The sequence below is a fragment of the Aotus nancymaae genome, unplaced genomic scaffold, assembly GCF_030222135.1.
Source record: "Aotus nancymaae isolate 86718 unplaced genomic scaffold, 86718_ANA_hifiasm-v0.15.2.pri h1tg000046l, whole genome shotgun sequence".
In the NCBI taxonomy this organism is placed as follows: domain Eukaryota; kingdom Metazoa; phylum Chordata; class Mammalia; order Primates; family Aotidae; genus Aotus; species Aotus nancymaae.
In genome coordinates this window covers 4,032,029-4,051,691 of record NW_026988460.1, presented here as the reverse complement: position 1 = coordinate 4,051,691, position 19,663 = coordinate 4,032,029, and the positions used below count along the sequence as shown (strand labels likewise).

Here is a 19,663-nt window from a genome sequence, read left to right as displayed (position 1 = left end):
TCTGGATTCTGGAAATGCCTTTCAAATATTGTTCTGATCCTGAGTCACTCTGGATCTGGTTGAGATTCACTCTAAGGAGAAATAAGCTGGCTTGCATACCTAACCCTTAGTTACCTGAGGACAGGGGACCTGATTTACAATCCCACAAGGAGTATGCAAAATTAGAAAGTCATGATTCCCAAAAATAAAATCAAAGTGCTATTTGGAAGGGGCTAAAGAATGTTCTACAATAGAAAATGCATCTTCTACATACTGTTAAGAGAATAATGCAAAAACAAAAGGCATATGCATAGTAAATCATCATTTGTGTTTTTTTTAAATGGTAGAGAATACATATTACATGTATACATGTAGAACATATTCTTTAAAAAAAAAAAAAAAACACTAGAAACAACTTAACATCTGTATCTCCCATTAGGCCCTCAGTTCCATGAGGACAAGGAATGTGTCTCTCCCATTCATTTCTGTATTTCCAATGACTACCACTATGTCTTACACATAGGAGGCACATAATAAATAGTGGCAGAGTGAATAAAAGGATGTATTTCTACAAAGGAGAAGAGATACTAGAGACAGCCTTACTTTTCATCTTTTAATTTTTTTCAAGTGCCTGAAGTTTTTATGCAATTAAAAAAGGATAAAGATAATTTGTAATGAAAACAAAATTTTAGGGGGATCAAAAATTCTTTAATAAGTTTGGGAATCATTATCGATGACCCATCACATCACCCCTCTTCCTTAAACCACCTCATTGTCTATGTGCCCATACAGACAGCCAAGTAGAAAAGTGCTCAATGTCCAATGAAACAAACTGGCTCCAACAGAAGAAGCTCCCCATTCCTGTAGTGCACACACAGCAACACGGCTTCTTCAGGGCCTCGGGAAATAATGACTTGTGGAGGAAGGTCACAAGTCAAGGGTTATATGGTCATCATGCTGGGGCTCCAGCTCTTTAGGGGTTTGTGCTGATAGCAAAAACGTTGTTAAGTCTCTAAATAATTTGAATGATATTAGTACAAGACACCAGAAAGAGGAAAACAACAATGGCTTGATGACAGCAAGCTGACAATGGGAAGCATTTTGTGGGCTGAGATGATTGTAAAAGCAAACAGTGGTGATATTGTCCTTCTGGTGTTATTATGTAATGCTGTAATTTATGGATGAAGTGGAATTTCAAACAAAATAAACAGACTTGAATTTGTTAACTAATACAGTAAGCATAGAACATTCTGTTATGTGAAAAGAGAAATGGAATGTTTTATACACTCCTGCTATTTGCTAAACAGAAATATGTTTATATTTGGCATAACATCTTGCTTTTGGTTTTGCTAGCTTTTTGAGAATATCCATTTTCATTTAATCTTGAACACAGATACAAAATGTAGGTGAAAGAGGAATATTGTCAATATATATCATTGTACCATTATATTATATTTCTAGTATATTTCACCAGCCAGAGAAAACTCTTCTGTAAAGAGTGTCAACTAATTTACACTTCTCTTTGAAAATCTGATGTCTCTCTAATCACAAATATCATGGGGATGTTGATGGTAACTACAACAACAATAATAACTTTATCTCTACCCCAAGTGAAATGGGAAAGTTTCCCTTGCCCCCTCGTAGGGCATGTGGTTGGAGTTTGGCTGCCTTCAGTACCTCGCTGCTTGAACCTCCAGGGGATCATACAGACGGGCAGGCTGTGGGGCTCCAACCCCACCCCATGGCAGTGTCTAAGGGTGAATGTTTGCAGTTCTTGAAGCTCCAGTGGACGTGTGTTACAGGATGCTCTCTTAGTTTGCCGTCTATAGGCAGCTTGTGTTAGCTCAATTAGACCCTCTACATTATCCCAAGGACAGAGGGCTTTCTGTATCCCATGATTGCTTGCTTTTGTGTACTAGAAGAATCGGTCACATGTGGCTTGGAGAATGAGTGCAAAGTTGTATTGAGTGGAAGTAGCTCTCCAACGATGGGGAAGCCAGAAGGGAGACGGTTTTCCCACGGAGTAGGGCCATTCGGGGGCCCCAGCTCTCCTCCCATTGCCCTAGGACAAACTCCACCTTGTCCCACCGGTCAATGGCCTGCCGGTGCCTGTCTGCGAGCAGGCTCTCTCCCAGCAGGCTCTCATGATCAGCTGCATGTGTCTTTTTCCCCCAGATGTGTTCCTCATGACGTCTAGTGGCTTCACTGTGTCTGTCCTGTAGGGTCTCTGGGTTTTTATAGACCCAGGATGGGGGCGTGGCTGGCTAGGGTGGGCTTGGAAAATGCAACGTTTGGACGGAAAAGCAAGAATGCTTGGACTCACTTAGATCCATGGGGGTGGAGCCCAAGCCAGGGAACCCACCTTTCTCTACCCCTTACTTCCCTTATCCCACTTCCTTAACACCTAAAGAGACCATGCTCTTTCCTTCCCAGTACTCCCGTATCACAAGTAGGCTGTGATATCACGTTAAACTATTTGGTTGCAGTTCCACTTATAAAAGAAAAGCTACTTCTCTGTAAACTATAAAAAGCAGGTTTTTATCTCAGTAAGCATTGTTAACAATAAATGACTTCAATTTATGGAGTTCTTGAATTCACCAGGAAGTGAGTCACCAATGACAAATTATGTATCTTATGTCTCAGTGCTGAGAGTAGTGCCTGGCACTTAGTAGGTACTCAGTAGGTATTTGTGGAATAAGTAAATACTCACTTCTTCTACAGGCAGGTATTGCTTTAAGTCATGGTTACATCTGTCAAAGACAAAACTAAGTTTGAGACAAAATGAACAAAGGCTGTTTATTCATAAATTGATAGCAAGGGAACCCATCTGCTGTCACTTTCGTTTCAGCAGGGTTCCCGGGTGTTAGAAAGGAAAGTGATTTTTACAGACTAAAAAAGGATAGGCTGAAACAGCCTCTGACTGCCGAGGATTCTATAAAGGTGAGATTTCTGGAAGCCGGGATGACTAATTGATCTTCAGTTACATTTGACTGCCCTTGGTTGGCTGGGAGGGAACAAACAAGCAGTTTGGGGACATTCTGGAAATGAATGCTAGGAACAGAAGGTTTTCCGTGGCCAGCCATTTCCTGGAACATGTAGCGTTCAACGGGGTGCCTTTTTTTACAGTCAAACTGTCGTAGTGGTCCTTTATGAGAAGCTGACTGATGAGGCCAGTTTCTAACATCTGGGTTATCTCCCCACTTCATGCTCTCTCTCTCCAAAAACAAAAACAAAACTGTCACCTAGTTGGCAAAAACCTCCTAGAAAAATTAAAATAAATAAATACAATTTTTAATTGAAAAAAAATGCTGCCCCTCAAAAATCCTAAGTGCAGTAATAAATAGGAGTGATATAATTTCATATGCCCATGAGAATTCATCTGATGTAGGACCACAGCTGTGGTCCTAAGACAAAGATAAGTTCAACATTTTACTGAAGTTTGAGTGATATCAGTGAAGCATTGTCCTGAAGATTCAGGAACACGCTTTTTATAGATGTTATTCTATTTACTGTGCAAAATAGCTACCTTAAAAAAAAAAAAAGCTTCCAAGGATTCACAACCTTTCTAGTGGCTTTGTTTTTATTTATTAACTTATAAAACGACCATCTTGGGGGAGAGTATTAGTGACCATGGGAAATTTTAAGTAGAAATTAAATAGACCTTTGGCTTTATGCCCAGAAAAAAAATGTCAGTCCTTTGCAGAAAACCAGGCAAAAGATTAAAAAGATTCCATTATATCTATAATACAATCTTCTTATGGCTTTAGTACAAGTTTCTTTTCTGCTAACAGAAGTCCCTGCAGAAGGTTTAAACAATCTCAACAATTTCATTATGTGAGCGTAGCTAAATCCAATAATGTAAAAGGGCCTAGAGAGCCTCCCATATGCTCGGTTCCATACCCTTTCCTTCTAGGGGAAGTCGAGAACTTGGCTCTCAGGAAACTGATTCTACTCCAACTGCCCGGAGCACAAATCTTACATTGTTGACATCAACGCAAACTCTCCTGAGGACACACAAAGAAGAGAAGGAGCCATTAGAATTTCTCATGACCCTGCTTTGAGCCAAATCCAGCTTCACTTAAATGAATGAAAATGCTTGTTACATGGCCCAAGAAGCTACTTTGTCCATTTGAAAATTAATTAGACCGTAGCTAGATGAACAACCCTAGGATGCTTTCACAATGTTCTTAGATGCATGACCCTGGCTGAGTTCCCAATTTTAACAAGTTTACCCTAAAGCAAAAACATGGCCTTTTGGCTAAGCTAGTGCTACAATTATAATGCTTTCCTGAGTGGTGGCAGCTAAAGCATAACCTCGCCAGAAAAGAGTTAGTTAGGAAGAGAGTAGTTAAAACTTTTGCATGAAACGCTAACAGGAGATATTTTAAAGGCATTTTTTTTTTGTTTGTTTCAAGGAGCCAATTTAGTTATTCATTTCACAGCTGGGCTTGGAGAAAATGTTAAAATCTTATACATGTCATGAGTCACTCTAGATTAAAACTCCTTGAGGGCACAGATTATGTTTCTTCTTGTAGTATTTTTAGTATAGTGGGACAACAAGGTTGATAGGTAGACTAGAAGCATAAAACACAGATTCAGATGTAAATCCTTTTTTCAAGGTGTCAGTCTGGGGTTGTTCATGGCTGGCCATTGATAAGAGAGAATCTTTAGGTGTATAAGATTCTGAGACACTCCACTCGCAAAGAGACAAATAACTACTTTAAAAAATAATCTATACATTGCCCCATTTAAGAAGGTCCTTAATACATATTAGGGATAATAGTATAGCAGATGCTTAACTCTCTGTAATGTGGAATTGAGAGCAGAGTTGGATACACTGCATGAAAAATAAAATTCCACCTAAAATACCAAAAATAGAGAAATTATGGAAAAGTGCCCAACTCACAACTTCTTTATTGATTAAAAAAACAAAAAGTCTTGCAAGGTGACCCTATCCCCATCATAGCTGATCGGGACAAGGACAGACATCTCATTCTTGTAGAGCTGATTCATTGATAAATGACAACCAATTGCATTTTTTCTCTGTCCCATTTGGGATCTCTCTCAATCTTTCTGCACATGCTGTCTCTTTCTGGGGCAGCCAACTGAGGATCTTTGCATATAAATAAACACACATGCCAGTTGACTTGTGTAGAGAAGCAGGATAATATACATCGTTCAGGTGTTGAGTTGGGGCCAGACAAGCGGCCATGTCAGCTTTAGATTTTTAATGCAAAGGAAGATTATAAAACTCTGAGAAAGAACAATGGAGCAGGCCACCTTGTACTCTTAAGAATTCTTTCCTTTTGCCCACCTGCCTCTGTACAATTTCTCTGTTTTTGGTATTTTTGGTGGAATTTTATTTTCAATGCAGTATATCCAACTCTGATTTTTTTTCTGCCCTCATCATCAAATTACAGATATCTAAGCATCAGTTATATTGCCATCCCTAATATTACCCTAAAGCAAAAACATGGCCTTTTGGCTAAGCTAGTGCTACAATTACAGATATTTAAGCATTAGTTATATTGTCCTAAATGTAGGACCTTCCTAAATGTAGCAACCTGCAAGTCGCTTTTTAAAGTAGTTATCAGTCTCTTTGTGAGTGGAGTAGCTCAAAATATCTCTGTTCAAATGCATAGACCATCTGCAGATAAATGGTACTTTTAAATTTTTCCTAATGTAGCTAATCATTTTCAGACAGTTTTGACTGCCCTCCCTAATTCCAGATTATTTCTCTTTCCTTGTCTGACCTTTACTGGGGACTGATCACCATTCTTCCTTATGTTGTTCCAAAGAAAATTTTCTGGGTCTGGGTTCTCAAAAATCTCACATGGTTAGAAATCTTTGGGTGGTGTAGTACCACGATGTCAGAGAATGAACGACTCTGAAAAAAAAGAGACATTAAATACCTCCTCTCATGCTGTATATTGATGACGACTTGTGTTGATCTACGTAAATCTGGATCTAAACAGAATCCTTTGAATTGAGTTAAAAAAAAAAATCATTTCCTTTTGTGGAGGCACATGACTTCTCAGAATGGAATAATTCCCCAAGTGACATAACAGCATTGGCCACTTTTAGGTTATCTGGAACCCAATGGAGGTCACCTCTGCTAGCAAGGAGAAAGGGTTCTGGGCCTATAACTTGGTTTCCTTAAGGCATGCTTAAACACTTCACTTCTCCAGATTTGCTGAGATGCCCCTTTATCATTTCTATGAACTCCTCTTTTCGTGGGCTCACTCATGTTGAATTCTGTTCTCAGGATTTTGAAGTGCTTTCACCATCTGCCCAAACAACTAAAACTTTCACAGAACGTTTAACAAGTATCCAAAACTGTAGATGGTTTCAGTTCCTATCTTCTGTATTTCCTCTTCCCCTTAGAAGAGAACTGAGAGGGATCATCTTCAAAAAGTGGGTTGACTAACAAAAATCTGAAGAAGGACTAAGGAGGCACTACAGAGGCTCCCAGGCTGGCTAACAGGTCCTATATGAACCATGACAGATTAAACAGAAAGCCTTATATGACAAATAGGCAAACACAACTCATCACACTCAGATTAAAGTGGTAAATATAAAAATACAAATATAACAATAATAGAAACTTTTATTTTCTTTGATGCTTTATGGTTTTCAAAGCACATTTAAATACCATTTCATGGTTCAGTCTCACAATAGACTGGGTGGGAGGGAGGCAGTTTATGTCCAGATTGCAGGTGGAGAAACCGATCCTCCAAGAGGTGAAGAGATCTTGCTAGAAGAGCAAAGCCAATCGTGGGTGGGGGCACATGCGGTACAGTCAGAGACTTGGGTTGAAATTTCAGTTCCCACTTTTTATTAGCTGAATGGATTGGGAAAAGTTACTTAATCTGTTTATGCCTCAACTTATTTATCTGGAAAATTGCACAAAATGATGAGCACTGCTATGAGAGCTACAAAGGTACAATTCTCCCAACGATCCTGTATAAAGTAGGATTCCTATTTTGCAGAGGAAGAAACAGAGGCAAGTAAATATAAGTAAAGGAACTTGCTTAGGATTACATGGAGTAAGTGGCAGAGGTAGGCTACAAGCCCAGAAAATGTGCTACCATTGTATAGCCTTTGTACCTCTTTCATTGGTGGGTGAGAGGAGTAAATAGCTCGGTGAGATCATGCTAAGTCTAGCATAGTAAGAGTTCAGTATGCACTAATAACCCATTCCTATTTGTAAAGAGCCCCTCTTACTTACCGGCTGTCTTTCTCTATAGAATGGAAGCTCCACAAGGGCAAAGTTACTGGATTTCTTCGCCATTATGTAACCAGGGTCTCTGGGTTTGGGGGTATGAACTGGAAAAAAGTACTTACTTGTAACTGTTGCACCTTGAGTTCTTGTTTCATGAATGTTCCAGGAAGAAGCTCAGCCCTGGAATTAGCAAAAAAATGGGTTAGATCCAGAGATGTTTGAGTTGGATGTGAACTTTGGTGAACTCCCCTCATTGCCATACTAAAAACCCTGCCCAGGAAGGAGCTTATTGGCCATTTTCTGTACATGTGAAGTATGTGGAAGCACGATGGCGACTGCACACACACTGTGGTGACCCCAAGTCTACATACAATGACTCAGCTAACTAGCCCAGGAAAAGCCCCGTTTTTGCCTTTGGAGAGCCACTGCTTTGGGAACTATCTCCGGTGCCCTCCTTACCTGTTTCAAGTAATAGTAATAATATCTCTTTAATAAATCCTTCTTGTTTGTGGTCATTAGACTACCACCCGCCAAGTGATGGAATCCACCCATTGTGTGGTAACAATATGAGCCCTAGAACATAGAATGGCATAAAATAAGGGCTCAGAAATTAATGGTTGAGGAAATGAATGAATGAGTAAGTAAATGTAACTCATATTTAGATGCCTTTTTGGAAGTTAAGGAAGATGAGGGCCAGAACAGAAGCATGAATTATCATCCCTGAGCTTATTCTCCAAAACGGGTGCACTTCAACAATTTTAAAGAAATACCATTAATGTAAAAATTAAAGCTCTGATGAAAAGCATCTTTGAAATTAGAGTGTAATATACAATTGAGGCTTCAGAGGTCACACCTTGAGGCACAGAGAAATGTGGTAGAGGGCTATTTTGTGTATGTGTGCACTTGCTCACCCACCAATGGTGCAAACACTACTTCCTTCTTCCCCCACCCTCCTCCAGTCTTGCACTCACCCCACCACAGCCTCTGTTCCCCAGAGGAGAGAATTTAGCTGCATCCCCGGACACAACGAACTGGTTTGAGGGCTGAATGGATCTTAAACCTCCTGAGTCCTATATCAGTTTTCTATCATCCCTTTGACCTTAAATGCCCCCCAAAGAATTTCACAAATAGACTAGGATCCAAATTAAAGAACTAGATTGAACTTAGGCAGAAAAGTGAGAGTGTCCTTTAAATGCCAATAGACATTTGCCTTTGGCATAACAAAGGAGTTAAAACATAATTAAGATCTGAAGACTGATTACAGGAATGTGTATGATTATTTTTATTATTTTTCCTCTTTCTATCTTTGTGATAGGATGTGATCAACCTCTGCCATGCTCCGTTGCTTAGTAGCAGACAGTCAGAGTTTTAATTATATACTAAAATAAGCTAAAGAACAGAAAACTGCTTTATGTCTAATACGTATATATCAAGAAAGGCATGTGACAGCATCTAAATTGCTTTAGTGCCTGATAAAGAGTGTCTCCGGTAGGGTTGTCATCAAAAGATCACGAATGGAGTAGGAAAGTATTATTAATAAAGCTGCTACTCTCTTTATATGTCCTCCATTGTTTGTGATTCCTTGTTAGAAGCTAGAAATGAATTTTTATCTACCACTAATTTCATCAGTTTTTTTTTTGAGTCTGGGAGAAAAAAAAAAAAAAACTTTTGTCAATTCCACTGCCAACCCTAGTTCTCCAAATAGAATTCTTTTCACTCCTCCAGATCTGCAATTCCCAAAATATTATATCTCGCAATAAAAAATTAAAGAAATAGTTCATTCATTCTTTTAACATTCAACAGAGCAATGTTCCAGCAGCAAACCCCAGAGGAGTCTCTGCCCTCATAGAGATTAGATTTTAAGGGGAGGGAAAGATAATGAACAAGTAAAACAATGAAAAGATAATCACAGACTACAACCAGGGTTATAAAGAAAATGAAATATACTTCAGAGGATTAGGTTTAGCTGCAAGTGACAGAAGATTCAAAATTATTTGGCTTTAACCAAGCCTGTGTTGTGATTCATCCTATATATGTTGGGTAGCTACAATTTTTTAACACTGGCATCTATTCTGATTGACCCGTGCCCTATTTTGTTTGGTTGGATCAGGTTTATATGCTGGAGCAGTTACTATATATGTTGAAAATTAATTGTGGCCTAGAAAGTTTATTTCTGTCTTTCTCACATTAAAGAAGGTCAGAGATAGGTTCTTCAAGTATGCATAAGGCAGCTTCATGAATTCATCAAAGGTCCAGATTTGTTCATCATTTTCAACATATGCTTTCCACCTCATGGACCAGGATGGTTGCTTGGGCTCCAGCCATTACATCTGCATAGAGCACAAAGGTGAGAAGAGGGCCATATCTCTTCCCTGTAAGGATAATTAGTGTTTTGTCGCAATAGCAAAAATGTAGATTGTGGCTGCAGGGAAAGCTGGAATAGGAAGACGTCATTCTGGGTGGCCATAGGCTCACCTAGAAATTAGGCAGCAATTCGATTGCTAAGGAAAAGGGAGAGCAGGCAGGTAGTTGACATTACCACACAGGGTAATGTGATAGAGAGTAACTGGTACAGAGGGGGCTTCTCTAAATAGAGGAGTCAGAGGCCTTCTTAGGAGCTAATGGCTCAACTGAGGTCTGCGAATGCCACTGAGCCAGCCATACAAAGTGGGAGGAAAAGACTTCAGGCAGAAATAATGTCTCATCTCAAAATAGACTGGACTTCTGCTCATGGAATGATTTTAACCTCACTTTATAATAATACTATGCAGTTGTTAAATTTCTCCAGGCTGGGATTATAATCTTGTTTCCTCCTAATTTTTAGTTCTCCAAACCCTAAAGCATGTTACATTATAGAGATTTTTGAGTTATTGAAATAAAAATCAACTGATGTCAGCCTGTAATTTGGCAGCTGGTAGGAAGATGGTTGAGAACATATTTAGTAGTAAAATGTTAATATTATTTGATACGTTACTTAGGGTTGTGTCTATGCAGGGGTGATGGACAGAGGTGGCCAAGCCAGATAAAATGTCCATGTAGTATGTCTTTGAAATCACCGTGAGTGGTGTAAATGACACGCCCGGTTCAGACAAACTACTTACAATTTAGGATGTTAATCACAACTCATATTACAATAATGTGATTTGGTTTGGTGTTCACTGGAATAGATCTGATCATATGGAACTAATGTAATGTTTTGTGTGAATGTCGCATTAGTTATGCATTTGTTATGTGATTTTCATGGATGCCAGAATGTAATTCATTGGAATAAACAGAAGAGCCTAGGGGCATTAATGTTTAAAGCTTGAAAGGGGAATTTGCCTTCATTAAACCTTCTCATACTGTAATTAAGGTGACATTATATCCAGTGTTTTTCTAAATGAATATGTTATACTGACATCAAACAAAATAAGAAATCGGCAATACTATTTATTACTGGAGATCTCACGTGAACAAGGATCACTGTAAACTAAATGATTTTGTCTTAACATATTATGCAGTGGCAACATGCTCTATAACAGAATATAGAGATGGTGAGCATGGATACATGTGTATGTGTTTCCAAGCTTTCTCTTGCCTGCTGACCAACTCACAGAAGGAGGGAATTGCCACAGAAATCATTATGGGTTTGATGAAGAATCTCTAAGAGCATGCTTTTTCCAAACTGACCAGATTTCCCACACATTGGCATGTGTCTAGCTATGAACCTAAGACCAAATCTGTGAGACAAAGAAATCATGTCTGTTCTAAAGCTGTTTGAATGTGAGCTTCATTTTCAAGGGCAAAGACTATGTCATTTTCATTTCTGTAACTCCAACATCTAACACAATGTTTGACATATAGTAGGTGCTCAGTAAAGTTTAAATGAATGAATAGCAACTCCCATTTGTAACAATTTCCATTTTCCTAACAGCTCTCTTAGTCCCTTTCAGTGCATTTAACAAAGATCCAATATATAATATAACTTCAAGACAACAGAAGCTAGAATTGATAATGAAACCAATGCCATATACTGTGTATTCCATTGTATACACCCACCTCTCTCTGGAAACCTCTATCAGTAGGAGACATTAAATATATGTGACCCTGAATCACACAGTCCACATTCAGGTGTGCTTTTCCTTGCTTTATTTTTCTAAAATTAGACAATTTTTAATTTGAGCCTACCACCTTTTATTAAGGAGATGGAAAGTTAATCTTTGTAATTTGGGCTTCTCTTTCTTTTTCCATTAATTTTTATGTTTCATGGGGAGCTTGTTGAAAAGAACATTGAGGGAAGCAAGGCATTTGGTCCACAATGTCATTCTCTTTGGTCCTTTGTGAAAAGCCCATAGGAGTCTTTCTCAACTCCCTCTGCAAGGTCCTTCCATGATTGGCTGTTTCCTCCTTTAATTCCAGGTCTTTCTAAGTGAGTGGTTAGGCTGCTAAGGCCCCATCCAACCTAAATACAGTCATTTTTTTCTTCAAAGTATTGCTTCCTCTCCAGGGACTTATCTGGGAACAGCCACAGGTCCTTTCTGCTCTCAGGTCCCATAAAACTATTTGGGATTTTTACCATCTCCCTAAGCTTTAACCTAAGTCATAGTGCACAGAGCCCATCTCTCTGCTACCCACCAATATTTCCGTTTTCATTACTTTCTTTTGGACCTTTTCTTCTCCCCTGAGAACTTGTTCTGAAGTTTCTTGAGGAAATCTGTGTAACCAAATATTTGTGCTTTGCGTTTTTTTCTATTTTCCTAGGAGGAGCTGCCTCTGTTTCCTCTGTTTCTAAGTCCATAAACACAGAATAATGTGAGCTTCACAAAGTTATGGATAGACCAAGGAGGAAGTTATAATATGGAGGGAAATTCTGGTTAGTATTATAAAAATATTATTCTACCTGCTGGCTCATCTGTAGGGCAGGTAGAGATGGTGCAAAGAAAGAGGATGTGAGGTGGGGCTTGTGGAGTGGGCAGTGAGAGGGACTGCCATCTGGGCTGTGTGAAGAGCAGCAAAGGTTACCAGAAGGATGATTAGAGTTCAGATTTTAGGGTTGAGAGTTTATCAATGTTATACAGAGCTTGAGGAAGATCAGGAACTGGTAATCAGGAAAACTTGGAGAAAAAGTGGTATAGATAAAATGGAGATAGCTATATAGGAGGAAAGTTTTTAAAAAGAAGGAAAAAAACCCTGAAATCTCTGACACTTCTTCCATCCAGAGTGAAGTTTACCTCCCTTCCCCTTGCATCAAAGAGGCTCATTATTGCTTGGAGCAGCAGAGTATGGTAGAATGCTCCCTAACTTCGGAGGCCATTTCATCAAGGGCCTTGCAGATTCTGTCTGGCTTTTTGGAACACTCACTCTTGAGTTGCTCCCTCTGAGGAACCAGCCACCATGCAGAAAGAAACCCAAGCCACATGGAAAGGCTACGTGTAGGCGCTGTGGTCAACAGTCCCAGCTGAGCCAAATCTTTGAGTCATTCTAGTCAAGGCGTCAGACTTATGAGTTGAAGGAGCCTCCAAATGATTCTATCCCCAAGTCATTGAGTCACCACTCCCTGTTGGAGTCTTCTCAGCTGAGTCCCCAGATATCATGAAGCAGAGATGAGACAAGCCATTTTCCCTGAGCACTGTTCGCTTCTTGACCCACAAAAGCTGTGGACATAACAAAATGCCTTTTGTTTTATGCTGCTGTCTCAGGCTGCTTTCTTATGCAGCAATGGATAAGTGAAATAGTCAGAAAGCAAATAAGAAAAATCCTGGAAAATTTCTGAGTTGGAGCTACCTATAGCTGGATTAAAAAGACAGTCCAAGAAAAAAATCAGCCTCCATGGCACAAGAAGAGGTAACATTTATTAAATGTTAGCCTGAAACAGGCACAGGTCCTTTGACATGTATTAATGCATTGATCCTCACAACTGTCTGCAATAAGGGATAGTATTTAGTCCCTTTTTATAGATGAGGAAAAAGAGGAAAAGAGAGGTTAGATTCTTTGCTCAAGGTTATAAGGTAGTGAATGGAGGACATAGACTTTAAACTCAGTCTATCTCCAGCATCAATATTCTTGACCACAACATTATAGAGCCTGGCATGATTCAAAACTTGTGTAGGTCTTGCAGAAAAATCCACAAACCTGGGAATGTTTCATTAACATATTTGACAATAGAAAAACAACTATTAGGCTTTCCCCTTATGAAATTCTATTTTAAAGCTTTATCTTTTTATCACTGAAAAATGAAGTTTGGGCTGGGCACAGTGGCTTACGCCTGTAATCCGAGCACTTTGGGAGGCTGAGGCGGGCAGATCATGAGGTCAGGAAATCAAGACCATCCTGGCCAACATGGTGAAACCCCATCTCTACTAAAAATACAAAAATTAGCTGGGTGTGCTGGCACGTGCCTGTAATCTCAGCTACTCGGGAGACTGAGGCAGGAGAATTGCTTGAACCAGGGAGTCAGAGGTTGCAGTGAGCTGAGATCATGCCACTGTACTCCAGCCTAGTGACAGAGGAAGATTGTCACAAAAAAAAAAAAAAAGAAAAATAAAGAAGTTTGATGTCTTATACCTTTTTAAGCAGTATGACTATGACCAAATGCTGTTTGGGCTTTACAACCCCTAACCAAGATATGATGGTTAATAACAGAGTTATTTTTGACAGATAAGACAACTAGTGTTTAAAAGAAAACATTATGGTACAAACACAACTGAAGAGAAAATAGCAACAGTCATCAAGTGTTGCCACATGTGACAATAGTGTTTTCTATATTTTCTCTCATTAATTTTCGCACTGACCCTCTGAGATGGGCATTTTTACTTCCATTTTCTAGATAAGGAAACTGAGATTCAGAACCCTGAAATTATTTGTCTAAGGTTACATGATAAGTGATCTACCCTTCCAATTCAAAACCCTGTATTCTATCTGTGCTTGGTGTCTTAAACAACAAAAGTGAGCAAACAGCTCTTAATAATGATCTAAAGTTCTCACAGGAGTTTCTTCTCTATAGGATAACCCATAGGCTCTATGTAGAATTACAAATATTTTTAAGATGTTGCATTAACCAGGTTGAGGATTTCATAAAACCAAGAATCTTTCATCAAAATTTGGATTAAAATGTTGGGATCTCAATCTTTATAAAAGAAAGGTAATTTTAATAAAAATAATGAAGTACATTAATTCAGAATAAAGGGCACTTCTCGAAACTAAGTACTTTTAGGTTGTCCTCATTTTTCTCACTTAACCATAAATACCTGGACATGAATGTTATGCTTTGCACAAGAGCTATTTTGTGGAATGGTATTTGGAAACCAATTGTTTAGTTGACTTTGATAAATGCTTTTAGTTTGTTTTTGCACATGTGCGTGCGCTCATGCATACATGAGTGCTTGTGCATGGGTAGGCAAGCAAGTGTGTTGCCAGAATAGACAAAGACGTCAATATTGCTAGCTAATTTATATTTTAACTGGTGGCTCACAGCACACCATTATTGAACGCAACTCAATGAAATAACTAAACTAGGTTAGCCTAGCATTTTCAGTTAAATGCAAAGGCCTAATCATTAAATGAAACCAACATCCTTATTGATGAAATTCTAGTATGATCTCATGTCAAAAAGAAAAACCAACAAACACAAACATAACTAGTGTTTATGAAATAGAATATCATTGTGTTATCACAAATATATTTCATCTTCGGACAAAGTTTACTTGGTTTTTGACAAATGAAGAAACAGTCTATTAGTCAAGAGTTGTTCTTGGGGAAACATGAATGAAAACACCATTCCTATTTCTGGTCTCATTACAATTGTTATAAAGTTGAACATTTCTTTCCCTTCTCCTTCCTAACTTAAACTTTGCTATATCTCCAACATTCCCACACATAACTCAGGAACAAACTTAACCCCAGCAGCCCCCACCCAAAGTCCGATTTCCCTTCCAACTTGCCCTCTTCATCTCTAACACCTGTTTCCAATACAGTTTCCTTCCTAGAAGTGTGTGGGGCAATCTTCTCCCTACCTTAAAACAGCTATTCTCCAGGCTAAAGCAATGTATCTTGTTTCTTTCTACTTTCTTTTCTCCGACTTTTTTATTAAGAAAAATTTCACAAAACATATAGTTTATCGTCTTAAAATGTACAATTCAGTGGGTTTTAGTATATTCACAGTGATGTGAAACCATAGCCACTGTCTAATTCCAGAACATTTTCATCACCTTCAAAGAAACTTGAACCCATTAAACAGGTACTCCTCAATCCCCCTTTCCACATCGCTTCTCCCTCCCTACCTTCTTGCTTCAACTAATAGCATGTCTTCTCTGGACGATGAATCCCAGTGTAGTAAACACGTATCTAGTTTCTGTAACTTGATGTTTTCACATTGGTCCTATAGGCATATGTTGGACATGCCTTGTCCTGGACAACCTGGTAGTATGTTTCAGTCACCTTGCCTTGGCTCCCTGCCTCCCCCATCAGCCCTCCCCACTCTTTGGGAGGAGTCCTTCTCCCATGAGTTTACTTTTCAGTATAAGCCAGCCAATCCAGACTTTACACTTCTAGCCACCTATTTTATTGGGCACTTACATTCTTGCCACTATCCACCTGACCAACCACTCCAAGGCCTGTATTAGACAAGTGGGGACAACCCCTATACCCCAGAGTCCACTGAAATGATTCAAACTGGCCAATTCTAGGTCTGCTTCTTTGCCTTTCCCATTCCTTCCCATAGAAACCACAACAGACACTCTTGTCTGTAATTCCCTGCTCCGCTCTGTCTTGTGACCTACCCTGGTGCTTCCCCATGGGGTCCCCATTGCGTGGGGTGGCATTCACCTGAATCTGTCTTTTCAGTGGCAATTGTCTCCTGATCTGTTGGTCTTATCATGCCTCAAAATTACAAAATACACTATATTCTAAAACATTCTGTTGCCATCGCTCATGCTGGCTTCACTGAACACAAAGACAGGAAACACAGAGCCCACGCTCTGCCACAGAGTGTGACCTTAGGGATGTCTGTTAACCTCTCTGGGTCCATTTGTTTATCTGTCAAGTGATGAGCATTTCTTAACATTTTATAACACATATCCCACTTTTGGAAACAGAAGAATCCTACGCCTCTATTGCCCTCCTCTGCATATGTGTCTTCACGCTCAGGAAGTGGTACCTTCAAACTTCCCTAATAACAAGATATTTCCTTTCTACATTATTAAATAGCTACATTTGCTTTTCAAAATAAAAAATTTTATACTGTTTGCTATACTTTTTTAAAACTGTGCACCTTGTCTTGTAAATCATTGGAATAGGTGCTTCTAATTTCTCTCCAGATTTTGAAATTCTATTCAGAACATATTCAAAAATATTACTTGAACTGTTACACATGAGCATTCATTTGCTCATCCATTCAAATATTTATTGGTTAAATACTGGGTACACACAAAAGAAAGGCATGGGAATAACTGGTATTGAAGTGTTTCGGATCCAGATTGAGAAGTAACTATGTTTTCCTATATTTGTAGGTTTAATGTAGGAATGCTGCCAAGAATAGATTACGTTTTAACATGGCACACATTTGTTTGTTTGTTTTGGGAGGTGACAGAGAAGCTACCCACTTGTGCTCCTCAAACTGGACCAAATAATGCACTTTAGTAGCATCAATTTGGTAAGAAAATTTGTGAACCGGTTATATCCTCCTAAATGCATGCCTTTTTCACCAAGTAGATTGGAGCTGGAAAGTAGGTTTCACATTCAGAAACAACTGGGATCAATCAGCTGTGGCTGCCAATAACATATTTTTGTGAATTGTGAAGCCATGTCCAGGCTCAGAGAGATACTGTGGCCACTGATTACCAATGTCAGCCATGAACATGGTTTCAGGAGGTAGTGATGTGAGAACGAAGGGTTGTGTTTTTGCCATCCTTGAGCTAGATTTTCAATAGCAGAGAAAGTTTCCTCAACCTCCTTACTACTCAGAAACACTAGTAGAGACTGGGTATGAGAGAAAAAGGTGGAAAGCTATGGTGATGATAGACATTGCTAGGGCAGGATCCTTCTCACACATTAAATTTGTTGGGAGATGTCAGCCTTTGAGGGGCAGGAGAGGTCTGAATTTAGCAAGTTAACATATATCTCATAGCCACCCCCCCCACCAAAAATAGTTAAGAAAAATAACATTATAACTATCCTTTTCTACAGTGAACCATAGCACAGACAATACCAATTGTGCTATTTTGTTTCTTGTTTAATTTTCAATTTTGAACAATGTATATAACACTCGACAGTCAGCAGTTCCTCATCTCAAACTAGATATGATTAAAGAAAAAGTTCATCTGACAATGAAATAAATAAATATCAAATAATATTATCCAGTCTATTATACTAATCCCAATAAACAGATAAAATCTGGCTTCAGGTTTCACTAACCAAAGTAAGATATACATCCTATGTTTTTTGCTTCCCACATATTGCAAAAAAGCAACTACATCTCATTAGCTTCGTTTAGGAAACATACACAATCCTTAGACAGCTTTTAAATTCAAATTCAACTATTCTTATTAAAGCTACAAAGAGGAATTTAATTTGTTTTTGCTTAAGCAGGGAAAACCTCATTAATTTAGATTATCTGAGTTAGTAAGCCTAGTTGGAAATAGTGAAAATTCTGAATTAATATTATTCAAGAAAAGGATGAAGAGGAGCAGCAGGAAAAAGAGAAGGAAGAGGAGGAAAAAAATTCCTTGCTTATAATTGCAAAGAGTGTAAGTCTGCATAGCTAAGCTGTTATTACAAAAGACCCCAAATACAGGTTGTATTAGTCAGAGTTCTCTAGAGGAACAAAACTAATGAAATTATTCATATATATTATTATTATTATTATATATTAACTTACATGATAGGCCATCTGCAGTCTGAGGAGAAAGGAGAGCCTGTCCGAGTTCCAAAACCAAGAACTTGGAGTCTGATGTTCAAAGGCAGGAAGCATCCAGCACAAGAGAAAGAAGTAAGCTGGGAGGCTAGGCCAGTCTCTTTTTGACACTTTTCTACCTGCTTATGTTCTGGCTGTGCTGGCTGCTGATTAGATTGTGCCTACCCAGATTAAGGGTAGGTTTGCCTTTCCCAGCCTACTGACCCAAATGATAATCTCCTTTGGCAACACCCTCACAGACACACCCAGGACCAATACTTTGCATCCTTTAATCTAATCAAGTTGACACTCAGTATTAACCATCTCAAGCCCATACTTTTTCAACTTGAACCCACATGCATCTCCTGAAATAATACATAATCTTCAGACAAGGACAATAAGGTCATAATTATGCCTAACAGAATACAACTATCCTTCATAGAACAGCAAACCCACCAATCCCCAACTCAAACACTATTACATAAAGTTAACAGTATTTGAATGCTGATGTAAAGTCAATAAATCTTGTCACATGATAAAGGAGAAAGGAAATAAAACGAAAATATTTTCTTAGTACAAATGTATACATGCACAAACATTTTTTTTACTCCATCACCAGGCACCAGGCTGGAGTGCAGTAATGCGACCTCGGCTCACCACAACCTCCGCTTCCCGGGTTCAAGCAATTCTCCCGCCTCAGTCTCCCGAGTAGCTGGGACTACAGGTGCGCCCCACCATGCCCAGTTCATTTTTTTGTATTTTTAGTAGAGATGGGGTTTCACCATGTTGACCAGGATGGTCTCGATCTCTTGACCTCGTGATCCACCCACCTCGGCCTCCCAAAGTGCTGGGATTACAGGCGTGAGCCACCGCGCCCGGCCCACAAACACGTTTTTAACAAAAGAAGGAAGAAATACTCAGGACAATTACAGTCCCCATTTCTGCAGCTTGTCACATGGTCGTAGCTGGTATTGATGACTACCTTCTTCTACTACACATTCTGTATTACTTCTGCCTTCAGCAAGCACCTCAGCAGGTAGTTTTTTGTTGTTGTTGTTTTTTGTTTGTTCGTTTGTTTTTCCTGGTGGAGTGACCCAAACCTTCATTCCTAGATTGGGCTGTTGTAGCTTCCCATTGACTTTAATCACAGGACATGGTAATACTAAGATCTCCTGTAACCTATGCATACTTTTCCTTACCTCTGTTGTGGAGTAGTAAACTGATTTCATCTTGATAGTCTGGGTCAACACCCTAGCCAACACTGTAATTCCCTTCTTAGCCTGTTGACTTAAAGGTAGGAGGAGCCCAAAGTGCCCAGGTGGCATCTTAGCTTCCAGTTTAATTGAATCATTGTTGTGTCTCCTGGTGGCAGCGTTCCTCCCTCTGGAATTAAGACCTCTAGGCCAGCAGAACATAATGTCACAGGAATAGGAAGCAACAATTTTGCTAGTGAATCACTAAGGGTGATGGTGAGTGGTGCCACTTCTACTTCCACCCCTTGATTCCTGGACCCATGAATCCTGGCTATGGGAGAAACAGTGCCATACATTGGATACTGATTCAAATCATACACAGCCTTCTGGAGAACTTTGCCC

At 39.2% G+C, this 19,663-nt stretch overlaps 2 long non-coding RNA genes across 3 annotated transcripts in view; both read right to left on the bottom strand.

Annotated features, from left to right (window-relative positions):
• LOC110567413 (uncharacterized) overlaps window positions 1-2,196 on the bottom strand; it is a 160,950-nt gene extending 158,754 nt beyond the window's left edge. For both annotated transcript variants that reach the window (XR_010337202.1, XR_010337201.1), the window contains exon 1: window positions 2,058-2,196. This is a non-coding gene — a long non-coding RNA (uncharacterized LOC110567413). The remainder of the gene's footprint in view (window positions 1-2,057) is intronic.
• Window positions 2,197-3,557: 1,361 nt separating this feature from the next.
• On the bottom strand, window positions 3,558-18,217 carry LOC105732059 (uncharacterized). The gene is made up of 3 exons (XR_001110879.2): window positions 18,054-18,217; window positions 7,324-7,381; window positions 3,558-3,983 (listed from the first exon to the last, which is right to left on the bottom strand). It is a non-coding gene; the product is annotated as an uncharacterized LOC105732059 (long non-coding RNA).
• Between the last annotated feature and the right edge of the window lie 1,446 nt (window positions 18,218-19,663).